The following is a 14,578-nucleotide window of genomic DNA, read 5'->3' as shown; positions in this document are numbered from 1 at the left end:
TCCTTTCTCTGCCATTCCAGGCTACAGGTCACTCTATCTTAAGATTCTTTCTGTATACACAATTTTGTACTTTCAATGTATATTTCATTTCTCTAGTTCTTTTATGCATAGAAGCTGCATTTCCTCAGCAACACTAGAAGTTCTTTAAGGGAAGGGATAACACTTTTTTTTTTTCTTTACCTCCCTAAGGAGCTATACCAAAATGACATTCAAAACTAACTTATTCATTAAAATTATAATCCTAGGGGCGCCTGGGTGGCTCAATGGGTTAAGCCTCTGCCTTCGGCTCAGGTCATGATCTTAGGTTCCTGGGATCGAACCCCGCATCAGGCTCTCTGCTCAGCGGGGATCCTGCTTCCTCCTCTCTTTCTGCCTGCCTCTCTGCCTACTTGTGATCTCTGTCTGTCAAATAAATAAATAAAATCTTAAAAAAAATAAAATAATAATCCTATATAGTATGTAATGTTTAACATATGTGAAATGTGATAGCTTAACATGTAAATGAAATATGATTCTACACACATACACTCTTTTTGGTTCAAAACCACATAAAAATATAGGGAGTCATTGTTATTAAAATCTGTAGCAGATGGTATGGTATTTTGTAGAAAATCAAGATATTATTAGGTTTGCCATTCAAGAATTCCAAGAAACAACATATTATAACCATGGAAATAGTATCTATTTGGACAATATTATTATCTTTATAAGTGTCAACATATAGCCAAGGAAAGAAGTGATCCCTAGTCTTGCTGTACCACTTTTAGGTGGTATGTAACTCAAATTGCCCTAAAATCCGTGCTGACCGTAGTTGACTACTGCTTTTTTGGGAAATAAAAGGATACAATAAAAATAGTCCGTGGCGGAAGTAGCAATCTGATTTCCTTTTACAGCAAAATGATCAAAGCACAGACTGAATGTTAAATAAACAATTAGATTCAAGCTTTAAATTATTTGGAGCCCCCAATACTACTTGGAGCTCTATCAATGAAAAATGCTGGGAGAGGCAGAACAGGATAATTAAAAAGAAACTAGTTATCAGATAGTTTATGTAAGTAATAAAACTTAGGTCTCTGTTCTAAGTTAAGTTTTCAATCTTGGGAGGCCAGGAGAGACCTGAAAAGATACTCAAAGTATGACTCTATAAACATTGTGTAATAGATGTTGTCCAAAAAAGTGAGGGGAGCCCTTTGAGCAGAGACTGGGAAAGGAAGAGAAGGCCAGAGCAGCAGGCTTAGAAAGGGAGAGGAAACAAAGCCAAAGATGGACACCCAGAGAAACGAGTGAAGGTGGACAGATGGATGAATGGGGAAACAATGAACTAGATTCACACAGTAATGGGAAAAGAGGCAGAGATGGAGAGCAGCTGACTTTGGTGGGCAGAAGTACTTGAAGATGGCAGGGTTTTGTGGTGCCCCCTGACATTTGACTGATATTTTCATATTTTCCTACACTTGTACCCTATTTAGCAACACCTTTTATTTGAAATGGCAAGTGGTAGTGGTGTGCTTGCCCCCGGCCCACATTAAATATACAGTCATTAAATTTTTAGTAGTTTGGAATCAGCCAAGGTGGGAGAATATCCACCTTGGAAATTGGCAAATGAAAGTTTTTGTTTTGTTTTCTTTTGTTTTTTGTTTTTCTTCCCCTGGAGGGCCAGTGTATCAGCATACCAGTGAGACAAGGATTTGGCTGGGTAAAATTTGCATGAAACTCATTTTATTTTCCTGCTCACTTGTATGTGTGATTAATGTCAGGACTTACATCCTTCAAAATTTAGGGGATAGAATTGATTATTGGGCCAATTTTACAATTTAAAACAGCAATTAGGATTAACATTAGAGGTGTACTTATCATCACTTCCAGGAGATCGTCTCCAGGAAAACTGGATAAATTGAGGAGAACTGACTTCTGTTATTTCAGAAATAAAAACAGAAGTTCAAGAAAAGTATATTGTACAAGAGTTATCCATATTTATTTTGATGCGAGGATGTATTTAGTACTTTGGTTGTGGTGATGGTATCATAGGTGTATGCATATGTCCAAAGTCATCAAGATATGTACATTTAATGTAGGTAATATTTTGGGTATCAGTTATACCTCAGTAAAGCTAAAGAAGACTTACACAGTTTAAAATTAAACTCAAAATGCTAATGTCACTAGGCAATGACTTAAAAATTCTGATTTAATTATTGTTGATTCCATGTTGGGGGAATGCCCCCAGGAAGTCTTATGTTTGTTTGTTCGTTCTTATAGTTGCATTACTACATATGATACTTCTTTCTAGACTGGAGTTTGTTTCCCATTTTTAATAATCATGATTTCAGTGATAGCATCTTGAGTTGGCTTTAAAATATCTTGTTCAGGGATGCCTAGGTGGCTCAGTCAGTGAAGTGTCTGCCTTCAGCTTGGGTCATGATCCCAGAGTCCCGCCTCTGGCTCTCTGCTTAGCAGGGAGCCTGCTTCTCCCTCTCCCACTACTTTCCCTCTTGGTTATGCTCTCTCTCTCTCTCTATCAAATAAACAAATAGAATCTTAAAAAAAAAGTTATATAAAAAATAAATAAAATAAAATACCTTATTCACTAGCGGGCATGCCGGGATCAGTACCTTCACCTTCTGGTTCTTTGCTTTTTTCCATGATGTGTCACATAGATATAAAGGATGACTAGTTTGCTCATTTACTTATTGCGCTTATATTATTTTCAGGGAATGTTCAAAATACTTTATATTTGATGAAGTTTTGTATTTTAAAATAGAACTAGTGGTTATTGTCTGCTAACTCTAACAGGCTCTAGCTGACACTTGCATCCATTTTGTCTTTACAAAACTTCCCAGCAATCCCATATAGTAGGTATTATTATCCCCTTTTCCACCCCCAGAAAGTTAAGTTACTTACTTAAGGTCACACCCACAGTAAGTTTAAGTGGTTTAAATTCTAAAGCTTAAATTCTTTGCACTATAACCGGCTGCCTCCCATGTATTATGTGACCTTAATCTTCCTAATACCTCGTGAGTTGTTGTCACTGTTTTATAGATTAAGGTTTTACAAAAGCTTAGAGGCAACAAGTGACTTAAAATCAGAAAGCTAGTAAGGTCTTCTGACTCACTTCCAGTGCTCTTCCCCACAGGGCCAAAACGACAAGAGCAATAACAAAGTTAAAATGAGGTCATCATCACTAACTTAATGAGAAATTTCAGTAGGACATTATTTCAGACTCAGAAAAGCTTCTTCTGGATTGAGACTCATAAAAGCTTCTTCCCGTATAAATGTCTTTAATCGGTTCATATTTCAAAAGCAAGTGTGTAGGCCAAGAAAGAAGCATTTAGTTGCTGTTTGCCTGCTTCAGTCAGAGTATGCTTGGCACATAGTGTGTTGTGTTCATCAATCCTGTTGCTTCTGGGAAATACTCAGTTCTCAGCCATCTACACTCCCCTGGTACTGGGCCCCTGCAACCGCCTTAGGAAAAAGAGATTTTTTTTTTTTTTTTTACCAGGGATTATTGTTAGGGAGTTGAAAAGAATTCTCCTTTCCCAAGGAACTTTGAGTCACCTCAGTTCATACCTTGCATTTGTGACAAAAGGAAGTGGGAAGTAGAGACAAAAATGCATTGGACATCAAGAGTGTTTACTAAGATGGTTACTTCCCAGTGGGGCTGAACTAAGAGGAGCCCCTTCTCTGCTTTCCTTTCCTGGCATGGATCAAGGGATCGCTGGACACTGGGAGAGGGGCACTGGTTCTCCCAGGGAGTGTGACAAGGCCAAGTTGGAATCCGCTTGGCCAGTATCCCTCAGAACTGCTCAGCTGATGCTGGTGAGGGGGAGGGGGTTGTTGCCAAAGTGGTTAAGAGAGCCACAACTCATCGTCATGGTAGGAATCTTCAGATTTACTTTTTTTTCAGACTATAAAAATGGTTGTAGACATTTGGGCTTAAAAACTGATTTTTAGGGGCGCCTGGATGGCTCAGGGGGTTAAAGCCTCTGCCTTCGGCTCGGGTCATGATCCCAGAGTCCTGGGATCAGGCCCCATATCGGGCTCTCTGCTCGGCGGGGAGCCTGCTTCCTCCTCTCTCTCTCTGCCTGCCTCTCTGCCTACTTGTGATCTCTGTCAAATAAATAGATAAAAATCTTAAAAAAAAAAAACAAAACAAAAAAAACTGATTTTTAGAAACATAGTACCTAATTTCTCGTTGACAGCCCACTGTGGGGTTCTGAGCCACCCAGAGCACTGGAAGAAAGATTAATTGGTGGCTTAAAAGGGGCCGGCCCCCACAGACCCGTCCCCTGCCTTTTGTTTTCTTCTACTTCTGCCTCTCACATTGGGCTGCCTAGCCAGCCCCATGCTCAGCTTTTAACCCCTCCTGTCTAACAGGTGGGCCCTCCAGGGAGCCGACAGGGTGGTTCTTTCAGAAAAGAAGAGCAGCCAGGCTGTGCCGGAGTCACATGCAAAGCTGTTCATTACCCTGGACGAGATGACAGCCACAAATTTCAATAACAACAAAAAATTGCAGGGGAAACCAGAAGATCATGCCATGGAGTTTCATACTACCATGGAGTTCACACAGCACCCTACGGTTTAATGATCATCTGGTTATGTCACTACGAATAATACTGTGGTGACAAAATTCATTTTTGCAACTTAACAAATGATATTCTTAGTTGTCTAGTAATAATAAGGAACCTCCTTATATTATAAATTCATTATTGGGAAATAATTTAGGGTCTAGCAACAATAAAATGCATCTGATTTTTTAAAAACAAATTTGATGATGATGATGTGTGTGTGAATGTGTATGTATACACATGCATATAGCACATATTCTATATACATATGTATAATATACATACACATACATGTCATCTAAGCGAGCCCTGATTCTTTTGAAACCATCACCACCGCAGAATTTTAGCTTCTTGCAGCCGTGTTATAGAAAAGCAAAATAATTTTGAAGGTCCTCCTTTTCTGTGGTAAACATTGGAGTTGACCTCCCAAGGTCAAGACAACTGAGGGCCTCCTCAATTGAGACTGCCTAGACAATTACTATTTTGTATATTTATTCCTTTAGCCTAACTGGAATTATCCAGCTTGATCACACATATTATTTGCTAATTTGATTTTGGCTATTTTCCAAAGTCAAATCCATATTTAAAGGCTGATGATTCACCACTCTTCAGGGTTTTGAGGAAATGTGCCCAGCCTAGGAAGGCCTAAAATCCAGAGATGAGGCTTGAGGAATCGTAGTGGTATTGAGATAAGCGTAGGGGTGACTGGTTTGTATAGATCATAGCATATTTGTAATCATAAGTTGTTTAGAAAGAAGTCCTATGGCTTTTGAGTTATAATTGGAGAACACAGGGTAATTTTCTTTCTTTAAGGTGCTATGGGAACAGTACCTTCAAAGACAATAAGGTCTAAAATTTTAAGGTACTATCAGGGTATTATAAGAAGACTGGTGTAGCAAGATCTCACAAATGAATTAATAGAGTGAACTGATTCAGTGGTGAGGTTCCCAGGGACCTGTATTGTACTGCAAGCCAAAAATTGTGGAAAATACGTGGAAAGAAGTGTTACTAAGGCTAGCAGTCTGACTTCCCTTCCGTCAGATGTACAGCAGGCTGGGTGCCTGGTCAGGTTATTGTAGAAAAGGGGTTGGTCTCTGGGGCAGGTTGCTGTGGGCTTGGGGTCAGACTTCCGTTTTGTTTTTGTTTCTTTGTTTTTTTTAAAAGATTTATTTATTTATTTATTTGACAGAGAGAGATCACAAATAGACAGAAAGGTAGGCAGAGAGAGAGAGAGAGTGTGTGAGAAGCAGGCTCCCTGCTGAGCAGAAAGCCCGATGTGGGACTCGATCCCAGGACCCTGAGATCATGACCTGAGCCGAAGGCAGTGGCTTAACCCACTTAGCCACCCAGGTGCCCCCAGACTTCCATTTTTATATTTGTTCTAGCCAATGTCTGTTCAGCTGTTCAGTCTCTCACTGGGTCTCTCTGTCTGCTTCCGTCACATTCCCTGGTGTCTGGCGCTGAACAGGGCAATACTTGTTGAATGAATATGTATATCTAATAGTGGTTTACTATGTTCAGGTTTGTTTGTCAGCATTATGCCAAGGTATATTCAATGTTGTTTTAATAGTAAATGTTAGACTCAGCTAAACAAATAACTGCATATTGCTTTTATTTGAGATATAGGCAGAATTCCAACTATTTCAAAGAAGCTGATTTTGAGACACAACCATACAAAAAGAAAAACATAAAAGAATGGGATTGAGAGAGAGCTATTAGGAGAGCCCAGTGCTTTTTGGGGCCACCGTATTTTAGTTCTAAGTTTATCTACATTGTGTATTGGAAACAGAAAAACAGGAATTGCTAGATAGACTTTCCATTCCAAATAACGTTTTTAGGCATTCGTGTGTTTAGTGATGGCCACATTCTGTTTTCATGTTGGGGAAATATTGTCTGAAAGCCTCCTCCATGCCAGGCATTGTCATGTGCTTGCACAAATTGTTAAATTTTATGCAATCCCCACAATAACCTGGGGCCCCAAGTGATTAACCCAGTTCTAAAGATGTGGCTTAGAAAGGTTAAGTAACTTGCTCAAAAAAACATAGCTAGTGCCACACTTGAACTAAGTAAGTAAGGCCTTGATTCAGATCTACAAATGCAGAGGCCAGAAACTCTTTAATGAGTCATAGGTGATTGAAAATGGGATGCATTCAAAGGAGATGTCACCCATTCAAAAGCTTGCAAATATTGACTGAAGTAGAGAGTTAAACAATCACTAGATTTAAAAAATAATTTAGCATCTCATTTAGATCAAAAGAATGTACTTGTTTGAACCATACTTTCAAGCTCCCAGAGTTCATATTCAAACCTTTAAGAGTTATTAAGTGACCCAATGTCTTTTACTTTGTTTCTGTTTCCTGCTTCTTTCAAACAAAGTGAATCTGGATAGTGCTTAACCATTAGCAGAAGAGTATCTTAGTTTGTTTACACTTAGAGGAAAGTACCTCTCTAGAAGGAGATGTTAAATTCCAAAGCTGCCTTTTCATCAGAGAAAAGATTCCCTCTAAAGCTTTCCCATTCTTCAGCCTGCCATGGAGTTTTCCCAAAACACAAATGACAAGGGCTGACATTTTTTCTATAGCAAGCTCAGGATAAATGGTCTTTGCTTTTCTCATTTGGTTGGTCTTCCTTTAGTTTCACATCAGGCTCTCCTGCCTGGGGCACCGACATCCATTCAATACACGAATAAATGCATAGCTGTCACTGTGAGTGATGGGAAGGCTGTGAACCTGGTGCTGTCAGAGTGTGCAGTCCAGAGTTGGGACATGTGCAGGGAGGTCAGGGAGGGGATTCTTGAAATGAGGACTAAGAAAGGATAGGCATCAACTGGTTGAAGAGAAAGGAGTATTTCCCAAGCCAAGGGAACAGCATGTGTGAAGGCAAGAGGAAGCAAGGCACACAGAGGGACCGGGGAGTGTGGCAGAGTGGGTGAAGCAGGTGACTGGGGAGGGGGAGGGGCTCTGGTGCAGCTGGGGTGGGTGAGAGCCTGGCTGTAAGGGGCTCTGGGAAGGAGCAAAAGAAAGCCAGAGAGCCTTTCCGTTCATGAGTGATGTGGTCAGATCAGCATTTTTAGAAGACCTATCTGGAGTTTTCACTAGGGCTGTTGGGATTCTCATAGCAAAATATGTTTTGAATTTAACCAATCACTAAATAATAATTTCACTATGCAGTTGGAATTGAGAGAGATCAGATTGGAATTGAATATGGTTAATTCATTACAGATAGCCCCAGAGCTGTTTCTATAGTCAGTGGATAGGTCCCCAAAGAAATGTAAATTATATCTCATAGTAATCTAAGAATACCTAGAAAATTGAAAACAAGTCTTTAAAACACATAGTTTAAAACTGGGGCGCCTGGATGGTTCAGTCCATTGAGCATCTGACTCTTAATTTCCCCTCAGGGCATGATCTCAGGATCCTGAGATTGAGCCCTGCTTCAGGCTCTGTGCTCAGTGGGAGTCTGTTTGAGATTCTCTCTCTCTCTCTTTCCCTCTGTCTCCCCACCCCTGTACTCTCTCTCTCTCTAAAATAATAAATAAATCAAATAAATCTTAAAAAATAAAAATAAAAAATCGAATGTCAATCCATATCACCATGACCATCAATAAAAGATAAGTAGTTGATTGTCCCAGCCAAGGTACTAGTAAAGAAATATTTTTCTTCACATGTAGAAATTTGAGGGACTTTAGGGGCATCCGGGTGGCTCAGTCAGTTAAGCATGGACTCTTGGTTTCTGCTCAGGTCATGATCTCAGGGCCCTGAGATTGAGCCCCTGGGCGCTCTGTGCTCAGCGTGGAGTCAGCTTGAGGTTCCTTCCCCCTCCCTCCCTTTTCCCCTCTCCCTCTGCTACTCCCCCTGCCCATGTGTGCTCCCCCTTTCTCATATTAATAGATAAAATCTTTTAAAAAAGAGAAATCTGTGGGACTTTAAATATTGAACTCACTTGCTCTACATGGACCCCAGAACTACAGTAATTATCCTGGAGGGTCAGCCCTTGACACATTGATCCCAGTGGGCACATGCTGAAGCCGTCAAATTTATGCATTCATCCGAAGCTCTGTAATATTTCGGAGGTCATGCCTTAGCTATACATGTCCAATCTCATTACATTTAATGTTATCACAGAGAATGATGGTGCAGTGAAAAATCTTGCTGGGTGAAAACGGTTTGAAGACTTTGATAGTATCCCTGTTATTTTTGCTATTGTTTGAAAGTATAAAATTAGAAAACCAGTAAAGGAATCTTAATACCTCTTAAAGTTTTTTATTAAGTATTTGATTTTTATATAAATATAGCTCATTTTGGGTTAATGAAGCAAGCTTATATATTTTCTCTAACATATTAATAAATTATAAGGTAATATATTATTTCTGACAGTCAAGTGAATTGTCCTAGTTTGTTATAATGCCCAAGAAGCTGTTGACTAAGGATATTCCTGCTTATATTGAATTTTGAGTAGTTTCGTTTCCAAGGAAACTAGTTCGTTGTCAAGAAAAGATGCACCCAAAGCAATGCAAAAATATTTGTCAAAAGTAATCAAATCTGTTATAAAATGTGAATTCAAATGTCCCCTACAGCCCTAAAGCAGCAATTAGAAGAAGTTTTAAATTTCTTGCCGAATTGACTTCATTTAATAAACTCGCCATAAAATGTGTTTCAAACAAACATTTATGTGGTACAAAGTAAATGGTTCACCTTTAGGGTATATCTATAGTTTTCTGAAAGTTAACATCTTAGGTTTGGTATTGATCTGCTAATGAAGAATCAATTACAGAATTTTGCTTTCTTTACCAATAAATATATTTACCAATAATATATATTACCAATATATATATTATATATATCATGGTATATAGTGAAATCTCATTTGTCTCAAATTTGTGGAATTGGATGTGGGCTGAGTTATAATTTGTTTTGCCTTATGTTATAGAAGGTCTTTTGTTAATGTAAAGCTCTTGACATGTTTGAAGATATTTTTTTGCATGGCTAGTATTCAGTAGTTATGGCTCTAGGCATATTTAAAAAGAGAAAGAGAGCTGACAAATGTTGGGTTATTTCTAACTTGGATAGAGCTGAACTAGCACATTATTTCCTGCCCAGAGGCAAAAGATCAGAGAATTCTCAAAATACCTGGTTCACAAGCACGATCTCATAGGCTTCATAGTTTATGTGCAGTCATATATGTAATATGAACAGATGTGTTGGTAACATGATAGTTTCATTTAAATGTGCTTACACTCAGACAGATTTACCAATTAAATAGAACTGGTGGGAATCTACAGAAGGAAACCCACATTTCCAAATTCATTCCTTTCTTCTCCACCCTGCTGCCACCCTCGCTCAGGCCCTAATTATCTCTGATTTAGATTTTCAAATTGTAAGAATTGTCTTCATGCTTCTCCATGTTACTCCCAGAGTGATTATTTTTGAAAATATAGATTAAGTCCTGTCACTTTTGATTTTTTTTTTAAAGATTTTATTTATTTATTTGACAGAGAGAGATGACAAGCAGGCAGAGAGAGAGGAGGAAGCAGGCTCCCTGCTGAGCAGAGAGCCCTATACGGGGCTCGATCCCAGGACCCTGAGATCATGACCTGAGCCGAAGGCAGCAGCTTAACCCACTTAGCCACCCAGGCGCCCCTCACTTTTGATTTTTAAAAACAGTTCAGTTTTTCTTTAGAACAGTATCATCAAAGTTTGTAATCATGGTGTTCAAAGCTTGTCCCCACCTATCTTTTCCTCCCCTTTCCTTTGTCATCATTAGCACGAGCTATGCTATAGTTTGTCCAAATATGCCTTAACACTTTGCCTCTTCTGGACATTTCATATACATGGAGCTATGCAGTATGTGGTCTCTGGGTTCTTCTACTTAGCATAATATTTTCACAGTTTGTTCGTGCTATAGTCTACACCTGTACTTCAGTTTTTATGGCTGAATAGTATTCTATTGAATAAATTTACCTCCTTTTGTTTATCCACTAATCAGCTGATGGACATTTAGGTGGATTTTGTCTATGAGGAATGGACATTCTATTAGGAATGGATATTAGGTGGATTTTGTCTATTAGGAATTATGCTATTGTGACCAGCCATGTGCATGTTTTTGTATGACCATGGATTTTAAATTCTCTTTGGAATGTACCTTCATTCTTTTGCATGTGGGTATCTAGTTGTCCCAGAACCATTTGTTGAAAAGACTGTTCTTTTCCCCCAATGAATTGTCTCAGGAGTGTTATAAAAAATTAATTGACCACAAATGTATGTGTTTATTTCCAGACTCTCAATTCTGTTCCATTGAGTTATATGTCTCTGCTTCTGTCTTAATTGCTGTAGCTTCATAGTAAGTTTTAGACTTCTAAGTCTGAATCTCCAATTTTATTCTCATTTTTCAAGATTGTTTTGGCTATTCTAGGTTTCTTGTGTTTCCGTAAGAATTTTAGGATCTGTTTGAAATTTCTACCAAAAATATAAGAGAGGTAGGTTTATGGGGATTGTGTTGCATCTGTAAATCAATTTGAGGAAGTATTACCATCTTAGCAATAGTACATCTTCAAACCCATGAACACAGTCTGTCTTTCCACTTATCTAGGTCTTCCTTAATTCTTTCAATTATGTTTTATAATTTTCATTGTATACATTTTGCACTGCTTTGTTTTAATTTACATCTGGTTGTTTTTGTTTTGTTTTGTTTTGTTTTTTGGTGTCATTATAAATGGGATTGTCTCCCTAAATTAATTTTTGAATTGTTTATTGCTAGTTTAGAGAAATATGGTTGATTTTTGACTTACGATTTTCTATGTACAAAATAATGTCATCTACAAATAGAGATAGCTTCATTTCTTCCTTTCCAATCTGGATGCCCTTCACATCTTCTTCCTCCCCCCCCCCACCCCAATTGGCCTGGCTGAAACCTCCAGTCAAACAACTAAATAGAAATGACAAGAGCAGACATCTTTGTTGTGTTCCTGATCTTAATTGGAAGATGTTTTCCTAATGATGTCTGTAGTGGGTTTTTTTTGTAGATGCTCCTTTATTAGGTTGTTAAAAGTCCCTTCTGGTCTTCTTTTTTTCTTTAACATATTTATTATGAAAGGGTGTTATGTTATGTCAAATGCTTTTTTCCTACATATATTGAAATGATCAGGTGGATTTTTTCCCTTATTCTATTAATATGGTAACATATTGATTGATATCTGGGTGTTAAACCAATCTTGCATTCCTGGGCATAATTGCACTTGGTCATGATATACGGTCTTTTTATATGTTGCTGGATTCAGTTTGCTAGTATTTTCTTGTCATTATTGTATTTTTATATTCACAAGAGATTATAGTTTGTAGTTTTCTTGTGGTACCTATGTCTTGCTTTGAGATAAAGGTAATACTGGCCTCGTAGAATGAGTTGGGAAGTGTTCCCTCCTCCTCTCTTTTTTTTTTTAAGAGTTTGTGAAGAATTGATATTAATTCTCTAAATGTCTGATACAATTCATTAACGAAGTCATGTGATCTGCAATTTCCTTGTTTTTTTTTAATTACTAATTAATTCTCTTGTGGATCTAATGAGAATTTCTGTTTACTTGGTAGTTTTGTTGCCTAGGATTTGTGCATTTCATCTAGTTTATTGGCATACACCTGTTTTTAGTATTCCATTATAATCTTTTTTATTTCTGCAAGACTGGAGTGATGACCTAGAAATTTGAGGCTTCTTATTTTCTTGATAAGTCTAACTAGAGCTTTATCAATTATATTGATCTTTTCAAAGAATCAACTTGGTTTCACCAATTTTCTACCCTTTGGGAAATCCTCTATTTCATTTATATCTACTCTGAATCTTACTGTTGTGTCCCTTTTTGCTCTGAGTTTATTTTGTTCTTTTTTCCATTTTCTTTAAGTGGATGGGTAGGTCATTGATTTGAGATCTTTCTTTTTTTTAAGTATAGGCTTTTATGGCTATGATTTTTCCCTAAGTACTGCTTTATCTCCATCCCATAAGTTTATGTTGTTTTATCATTTCCATTCATCTTGAACCATTTTCTAATTTCCTTTGTGATTTCATTTTTGATACTTGGTTATTTAGGAATGGATTATTTAATTTTCACATATGTGTAAATTTCCTTCTTTATTAATTTTTCAATACCATTCCAGTGTGATCAGAGAAACTACTATGTATGATTTCAATCCTTTTACAGTTGTTGAGGCTTATTTTATGGCCTAGATATAGTCTGTCCTGGTGAATATTCCATATCCATATATGTTTATTCTGCTTTTCTTTGGTGGAATGTATTGTTAGGGACATGCCTATTAGGTCTAACTTTTATAGTGTCCAAGTTTTCCATTTCCCTTTTTATTTTCTGCCTAGTTCTATCCATTATTGAATGTGAAGTACTGAAATCTCAAAGATTCTTGCTGAATTGTCCATTTCTCCCTTCAATTCTGTTCATGTTTGCTTGTAGTTTGGGGTTCTAGTGATAGATACATGTATGTTTATAATTGGCATATCTTCTTGGTGGATTGACTCTTTTATCATTATAAAATGTCCTTCTTTGGCTCTAAGAACAACTTTTCTCTTAAAGTTTATTTTGTCTGATGTTAGCATAGCCACCCAGCTCTTTTGGTTACTGTTGGCATATTATATCTTTTCTTATTTTTTTACATTCAAACGTTCTTCATGTCTTTGACCCTAAAATATATTCCTTATAGACAGTATATAGTTGGATCATTTTTTATTATTAATCCATGTACCATTCTCTGCTTTTTGATTGGAATGTTTTGTTCATTTACATTTAATGCCTTTTTTTGTTCTATTAATCCATTACTGCCCTCTTATGTGTGAAATAGATATTTGCTAATAAATCATTTTAATTTCTTAATGTTTTTACTATACTTTTAGTCATTTTTATAGTGGGTGCCTCAAAAAATACACTTATTTTAACTTAAAACAATCTTGTTTAGTATAATGCCAACTTAATTTGAATTGTATAAAGAAATTTTGCTTCCATATATCTCTTATCCTTTTTCCTGCCTTTGTGCTATTATTGTCATACAAATTACACCTTTACACATATCAGCCTCATTAAGACAGTTTTATAATTGTTGCTTATGCAGTTATATTTTGAATCAGGTTGAAGAAAAGTGTTATAATCAAAATACATTTATAATTCTTTTTTGTTATCTATCTACTTTGATATTTAACTATGTACTTACTTACCTTTGCTGGTGCTCCTTATTTCTTCATGTGGATTTGAGTTAATGTCTTATGTCCTTTCATTTCAGCCTGAAGGACTCCCTTAGTATTTCTTTTAAAGCATGACTACTAGATTCTCTTGGTTTTTGTTTATCTCCTTTTGTTTTTAGAAGGTTGTTTGCCGGATATAGAATTTTTAGTTGACAGTTTTTTTCAACACTGAATATGTCATCCCACTGCCTTCTGGTCTCCATTGTTTCTGATGAGATGTTAATCTTATTTAGGATCCTGTTACATGATGAGTCACTTTTTTCTTGCTGCTTTCAGGTCTCTCTTTGTATTTGGCTTCTGACAGCCTGATTATGATCTGTCTGGATATTGAACTTTTTAATATTATTCTAGTTGGGGCTCACTGACCTTCTTGGATATGTAAATCAAAGCTTTTTGTCAATTCTGGAAATTTTTAACCATTATTTTTTCAAATATTCTTTCTGCCCTCTCTCCTTTTTCTCAGGCTCCTGCTATGAGGATGTTGGTATGCTTGCCATATCCCACAGATCATTGAGACTCTGTTCATTTTATTTCATTCCTCTTTTCCTTTCTATTCTTGAGACTGTATCTTCTCAGTTGACCTGAAGAAAAGTGGATGGGAATAGGGCCAAAAAAAAAAAAAAAAATTGACTCTCAGTTCTGACTGAGAGTCAGCCATTTTCTCTTAATCCTGCAAGCCTTTGGTTCATTTCCAGGCTTTTGAGAAAAAGTTGATTTTGATCATTTTTGTTATTGTTTTCCTTTGCTATGGAGGAGTCATTCCAGAAGTGCTTCCCCACCATACA

The 14,578-nt window shown here is 37.2% G+C and overlaps 1 protein-coding gene across 5 annotated transcripts in view; it reads left to right on the top strand.

Annotated features, from left to right (window-relative positions):
* The window catches only part of DCLK1 (doublecortin like kinase 1), a 350,518-nt gene that overhangs the window by 94,202 nt on the left and 241,738 nt on the right, over positions 1–14,578 (top strand). The gene's annotated exons all lie outside the window — the stretch shown is intronic.

Source organism: Neovison vison, chromosome 5, assembly GCF_020171115.1.
Source record: "Neovison vison isolate M4711 chromosome 5, ASM_NN_V1, whole genome shotgun sequence".
Classification (NCBI taxonomy): domain Eukaryota; kingdom Metazoa; phylum Chordata; class Mammalia; order Carnivora; family Mustelidae; genus Neogale; species Neogale vison.
The sequence above is the reverse complement of the archived record's forward strand: the minus strand, read 5'-3'. Positions and strand labels throughout refer to the sequence as shown.